The 7,698-nt window shown below is 34.2% G+C and overlaps 1 long non-coding RNA gene across 1 annotated transcript; it reads left to right on the top strand.

Moving 5' to 3' along the window:
• Positions 1-650: 650 nt before the first annotated feature.
• On the top strand, positions 651-1,225 carry LOC126679732 (uncharacterized). Its single transcript, XR_007640971.2, has 2 exons — positions 651-817; positions 939-1,225. It is a non-coding gene; the product is annotated as an uncharacterized LOC126679732 (long non-coding RNA).
• The last annotated feature ends 6,473 nt before the right edge of the window (positions 1,226-7,698 follow it).

A 7,698-nucleotide genomic window follows, 5' to 3' on the forward strand; every position in this document is an offset into this window, starting at 1 on the left:
GTATATTTAGAGAGTGTATTTATGATCAACCAACCTTGTTTGATATGTAATATAATGATATATATAAACATCAATTGGGTGCCATGAATAGGTGTAACTTTTCAATAAGTTACAACCTTTCATGGAGTTGCAACCTTTCATTAAAGGTTGCAACACTCTCCCATGTAAACTCATATTGGGTAATTGGTTTGGGTCAATTCGTCATGGGCGACCCGACCCATATACCAACATCTCCCACTCGCACATGACGGCTTATACCTCATTGCAAGATTTTCTTACAAAAAAATATAATCACAATTTCATACTAGTACACAGGTCGTGCGACCTAGCGAGTATACCTGCACTCGGGAGCTTATAGATATGCATCTGTTAGGAATAACATAACAGCTTCTACCCTTAAAAATAAATTATAACTATTCTCGCAGTACCCTAGATTTATCCTTTTTGAAATGATAAACTCTAATCCCTCACAGAGCATGTTAAAGAACATATATACTTGTGTATTCATTATCAAGTCACATTTCTTTAAAAACATGACAAGATTGGCGCCAATGAACATATTGAATCAAATCTTCCTTTCTTACTCAAAATTTACAATTTCATACATAGTTGCTTTTCTAGACATGTTCCATAGGTAGAATCATCCATAACCATAGGTAGCAAGCTAAGATAGCAAACACCACGAATAAAACGTAAATAGTAGTAAAAAGTATAAGGGTACAATCATAAAGAAAATATTTATCCTTATATGGTCTCACACAGTGAAGAAGCAGGGAATCATTCTCCCACTACCTTCTTGGTCGTCCAAGCACACATGGTATGAATCATGCGCTACAATATTCTTTATATCTTTGATGTCAAGCAGAATATTGTAAGGATCTTAGTTCAGTCATTTCTTAACGCCTAACTTGAATTCTCATAACTCTTACTCTTAGCAGGTAATAGTGAGAAATCACATCCGGCTATCACAGATTATTTGGATACGGGCGATCCAAAAACGGTTATAAATATAGTATATAACCTCATCTCATTTTCTTGAGGCGATAATCCTAACATTATATCTCATCTCCACTCGCTCATCTAGCGCTAGAGGAGACCGCTCGTGTGAGTGAGCCGATCTAAAATCTGTGTGACATCCTTGTTGAGCTTTTAACAAATAACATATGTGATGTGTATGATGTAACAATAATTAATGATGAAAAAACATAATACTCATTTTTGCAAACGTCTTATAAGTACAATACAAGCTCAACGAAATATTTATAGATAAATACAATTATCTAAATTCTACGCAATCCAAGAGATTTAACATGTGCAAGGAATACATCTCTTGGAATTGGTTTAGTAAGGGGATCAGCTACCATTTGATGCGTAGAAATATATTGTACTACCACTTCTCTTTTGGCGATTATGTCTCTAACGTAGTTATACTTGGTATCAATGTGTTTGGTTCTACTATGGAATTTTGGATCTTTGGTGTAAGCAATTGCTGCTTGATTATCACAATGAAGTGTAATAGCACCTTCATTCTCATTTTTAAAACCCAAATTTCCAAAAAATCTTCTTAACCAAACAGCTTCTTGCACAGCTGTAGAACATGCTATGAATTCAGCTTCCATAGTTGATAAAGCTATGCTCGTTTGTTTCTTACTACACCAAGAGATGGCGCCTTTATTAAGTAAGAAAACAAAACCAGAAGTTGATTTACGTTGATCAAGATCTCCTCCCCAATCAGCATCTGAGTATCCAATGAGACGCATTTCAGATCCTTGATAACATAAACAATAATTCTTGGTGCCTTTTAGATATCTGAATATCCTTTTCACCGCTTTCCAATGCTCACGTCCGGGATTGGATTGATACCGGCTGACTAGCCCAACAGCAAAACATATGTCTGGGCGAGTGCACATCATAGCATACATTAGACTTCCTACAGCACTAGCATATGGTACAGTGGACATCTTTTTTTGTTCTTGTGGATTGTTAGGGCACATTGTTATACTTAAAGCATCACATTTTGATACTGGAGTATCCACTGGCTTGCAAATACTCATATTGAAGCGTTCAAGAACCTTTTGGATATAATCCTCTTGTGACAGAGCCAAAAGTTTCTTAAAGCGATCTCTTTTTATTTTAACTCCCAATATGTAGTCTGCCTCGCCCATATCTTTCATGTCAAAGTTTGTGGATAACCATTTCTTAATGGTTATGACATACTCTTTGCCATTTCCAGCAATCAAAATATCATCAACATAAAGAGATAGAATTGTAAATTTTTCTTCAGATCTTTTGATGTAAACACAGTGATCTTCTTCAATCATCTTAAAATCACAGGTTAAAATAGCCTTGTGAAATTTAAGGTACCACTGTCTCGATGACTGTTTCAGGCCATAAATTGATCTTTGGAGCTTGCATACTTTGCGCTCTTGATCTTTAACAACGAAACCTACAGGCTGCTCCATGTAGATTTCTTCATCTAGTTCTCCATTAAGCAAAGCTGTTTTAACATCCATTTGATGCAATTCTAAATGTAAATTCGCCACAATTGCCAAAATAAGGCGAATTGAGGAAAATCTGACTACGAGTGAAAACGTTTCCTCATAGTCTATTCCCTCTTGTTGAGTATAACCTTTTGCTACTAAGCGAGTTTTGTATCTATCAATGGAACCATCCGCTTTATGCTTTATTTCAAGAATCCATTTGTTTCCAATGGCTTTGCGTCCATGCCGTAAGTCAACCAAGTTCCAAACTTGATTTACTTTCATAGATTTCATTTCTTCGTCCAATGCAACTTTCCATTGTTCCTTTGCAGGACACTCAAGTGCCTCTTTTATTGTTTTGGGTTCATTATCATCAGTAGGAGTAACGATATAGGCTTCATTTTCTATAGCAAAACGCCTTTTTGGAGTTTTCGAACGTATACTCCTTCGTAAGTGAGAACTATCGTCTTCACCAATTGAAATTGGTTCAGATTCCTCAACTCTCCCACTCAATTGAGATGGGTGAAGCAACCCTTGTGTGCTCCCACTATCAAAAATAGGATTAGGTACCTCACTTTGAGGTTCAACTATTTGTTGATTTAAATCAACTTCTCCTTCTTCTTGAATCTCATAAAGATGATAATCTTTATCCACATTTTTCTTTGTAGGAAAATTATCTTCAATGAAAGTGACACCTCTGGACTCAATTTCAGTTTTCCTTCCATCATTATCCTCACCAATAAAAACATAACCTTTTGAGTTTTCAGAGTATCGAATAAAGATACATTTCTTCCCTCTTGGTCCTAATTTACCAAATTTGTGGGAAGAATCAAGAATGTATGCTGCAGATCTCCAAGGACGCAACTCACTCAAATTGGGTTTTCTTTTAGCCCATAACTCATAAGGTGTTGAGGATACTGATTTTGAAGGTACTCGGTTAAGTACATAGACTGCTGTCAATAATGCATCACCCCAAAAATGAACTGGGAGATTAGCTTGAGCCATCATAGACCTAACCATTTCAAGCAAAGTTCTATTCCTACGCTCGGCAACACCATTTTGTTGCGGAGTTCTAGGAGTAGTTAATTGCCTCATTATACCTTTTTCTTCACACAATTTTTTAAATTGGTCTGATAGATACTCTCTACCTCGATCATTCCTTAAGGCTTTCACCTTTTTATCTAATTGATTCTCGACTTCATTTAAATACTTTTTAAAGCAATCTAATGCTTCCGATTTATGGGAGATCAAATAGACATGACCATATCGAGTGAAGTCATCTATAAAGGTAATGAAATATGAAGCACCATGTATTGCTCTAACATTCATTGGTCCGCAAATGTCCGAATGTATAAGTTGCAAAGGAAATTCAGCTCGTTTACCCTTTCCAAATGGTTTTCTAGTTGTTTTTCCTTGTAAGCAAAACTCACAAGTGGGCAAAATGAATTTCGTGTTTGATCCTAAAAGACCATCACGTGCCAATCTATTCATTCTGTCTTGCTCAATATGTCCTAATCTAGCATGCCATAAACAAGCATCCATATCATGATTGCTAGATTGAGAAAATAATGAAAAACAAACATCACTATTATTAGAATAACATTTGGTGTTTAACACCATAAAACCATCCACAATAAATCCACAACCACAATACAAATTACCACTAGAAATCTTAACATAATCATCTTGAAAATATAAACCAAATCCTAATTTCAACAAAGCAATAACGGAGACCAGATTTCGTCGGATTTCAGGAGCATAAAGGACATCATGTAGATAAAGAATTCGGCCTTCTTGCAAAATCAATTTGCATGTACCAATTCCTTTGACTTCAACTCTTGCGTTGTTGCCAACATATATCCATTTAGAGCCACTCGGAATTCGACGAAACTCCACAAATTCATTTCTGTCTCTAGCTACGTGGTCGGTTGCCCTGAGTCTACAGTCCACATAGGATGAGATTCGGTTCGCAAAACAGTACTAGAAACAAAAACTTTAGAAACAAAACTTCTTTTAGAAGAAGTAAGATAAGACATTACCTTTTTAAGCTCAGTGCACTCACGAGAAAAGTGACCCATTTTGCCACAATTGTAACAGGTCGACTTAGTCTTATCCTTTTTGCCACCGCGCTTTCCTCTTTTGCGCTTTTGGTGCTTGTTTCCACCTTTTGGTCCCAATCCAGCTACATCCATTTTGCCTTTATTTTTCCAACTCTTTTTAGACCACTTGCGCTTATTACCACCTTGTTTGAAACTAGATTCCGCAACATATGCTTGAATATTAGGCTTAGCTGCCTCAAGGCGCTCATCCTCAAGTTCCAAATGGCGCGCGATGTCACCGAAAGTCTTAATATTTTCATTGTGAGTCATATTCACTTTCATATGCTCCCAATTATTAGGCAAAGATCGAATGACTGCTTGGACTTGCTGTTCATTAGTGAGGTTATGTCCAGCTGATTTCAACTCCATTATCATATTCGACATATCCCTCAAATGTTGTTTCATTGACTTATTAGGGACTTTCTTATAAGTGTCGAATTTGATAGTCAGCTGCCTTAGTTTGGAGACAGTAGTTCCTCCAAACTTCTCGCGCAAAGCGACCCACATGGCATTAGCAGTAGAATACTGCTGATATTCATACACCAAATCATCATTCATGGAACTTATAAGGATTCCTCTTGCAGTTGAATCCTTTTTCTTCCAAATAGTGTATGAAGCCATGTCACGCTTAAATTGCGCATCGTGGACATTAACCTCATCAGCCATTGGTTCATCCATTGCATTATTAACAGCATCGAGAGCTTCTTGCTCCTCAAGTACATAATGCATTTTCAGATGCCATATGTTATAGTTATCACCATTAAGTTTTTCACCCTTATTGAGCTCAGCTATGATGTTTTTCGAAGCCATTTTAATTCAATAATAACTACAAAGAGACATATTTAATGCAAAAATTAATTTATTATGCAATCATACACATCATCATATTTATCTAGTCGCAATTTCAAACTAAATTAAAAAAAATATTCATATGAACTAGAACCAAAAGTTCACTATGTTCCCAATCAAATTCATCATTCAAATGTTAAATTTTCTTTAATTTAATTTAAATTTGCGCCATTTTATTCTTAGATGAGAACAACAAATTCTACCAATTAAAGAATGCCCATTTATAAAATATTTATTGGAATAATATACAAAAAATTCACAAATATTTCAACAAACATAATAAAACAACAACCCAAAATAAAATACATTATACTATCCATATTTAACTGTTCTAGGAATGGATTCTTCAACCTTTTTCATTTCCAAAATAGTAGAACTCATATTCTTTAACCAAGGATAGCTAGAAACTGGATTTCTAGAAGTCCTTAAAGTGGAGCTAACAGGCAAAGTCGAAGACTTGTTCAAATTCTTCCAAGTATAATCATCTAAAAATAGATAGACCAATCTTTCATAAATATCGGTCTTTTCATTTAACATGTCTTTTGAATCTTTACTAAAATGATTTAAATCTTCATTAAATTCTTCCGACCAAAAACTATCAAGTTTCTGTTGAAAATACTCTGGAAGTGTCTTACGTAAGCCTTTATACTTTTGCCTGTTACTTAAAACTTCTCCACTATGAGTTATGGTTTGAAGCATTCCATTAACAATTATAATATGATCAATAATGTCGCTTTTCGGTTCCATCTTATAGTTTGCGAGATTAATTTTCAATAATCGCAGTCTATCTTTTCCCGTTTGAGACCTTAAAGCTATATGAGTTCTTTGAATTCTGCTCATGTCAGGAACCCATTTGTTCCAATGATCTCTCCTATACTTTTCGAGTCTCGCAAATCTCCTCAAACGAGACATAATTCTCATGAGAGATCTGAGGAAAAATAGACTTTTATTAAAATAAATCTCAAAATCCAATTTAAAAAAATTTATACACACCATAACTCAAAAAATATTCACCAAAAACTACAGGGGCATTACTTAAGTTTAGAAAATTAAATTAATTAAAATAATTTTCCAACACTTAAATACAATTTTTATAAATTTTCCAATTGAAAATTCAAAAAAAAATTGCATTTAATCAAGTAAATGATTATAAAAAAATAAAACACATAGGTAGAACAATATTTTTCTCCCACTGAAACTCAATAATATTTAAAATATTTTCTGAAATATATTAAATATTTTTCTATATTTAATTTCTGTCAAGAATAATTTATTTTGAATTTTGAACTAATACTCAATAATAAATCAAATTTAAATAATAAGTATTTCGGAAAAATAAAAAAAAAATACCAAAAATTCAGAAATTAAATTTACATTTTTTCAGTGGTGTTTCAGAATTTTTTCGACTCCCGGAAGGGCTTTCACGCGCCTCCACTGCGCGTGGGGCTGTTCAATGCACTGGCTGCTTATGCAGCCAGTCCCAGTCACGCGTGCGGTGCGTGTCATACATGCGCCGCCTTGATTTTTCATTCAGACTCCGAAATTTTTCCTACCCCCCCCCCCCCCCATTTATGGCTATTCTGAGTTCAACGGTGCAATCGGATTTTAATTCCGACATCATTTGATATGGGTGTGAATCTCAAACTTCATTAAAAAGAGTGTAAATCACACTTTATCTTCAGTAGTTGCACCCTTTGAGTGAAAAATTCCAGATTTCAATTTTTCATGGTGGTATGTACAAAAATTCATAACTTTCACTACATTAATCCATTTTAGATGATCTTTATATCATTTTGAAGATGACGTTACGTAGTTTTCATATACGTAATTTTTACCGAATTATCAGTTATAAAATTGGTCGAAAAATTACGTCAAAGTTGCTGGAAAAACACTAAATTTCAAAAATTCCAGAATTGAATTTTTTTTTTTAACTATCCAACTTTGAATCATCATAACTTTTACTATACTAATCCAAATTTCGTGTTCTTTATACCGTTTTAAATCTTGTACAACATACTTTAATAATATATGCATTATACATCATGAAACACAAAAATTAGATATTTAAAAAACACACAAAGTATAGCAAATAATGATGCATTTAACATAGAAAATTCATTTTTCAAATATCATAAATTTTAATCAAACAAAACATGGAAATCAACATTATAGGCTCCGATACCAATGTTGGAACATGCGGAAAAAATATAGAATCGTTCTAGGCGTACCTCTTGTTGATTCCACAAGTTTGAATGATTGATTATGTCACT

The sequence above is a fragment of the Mercurialis annua genome, linkage group LG5 (assembly GCF_937616625.2).
Source record: "Mercurialis annua linkage group LG5, ddMerAnnu1.2, whole genome shotgun sequence".
Classification (NCBI taxonomy): Eukaryota; Viridiplantae; Streptophyta; class Magnoliopsida; order Malpighiales; family Euphorbiaceae; genus Mercurialis; species Mercurialis annua.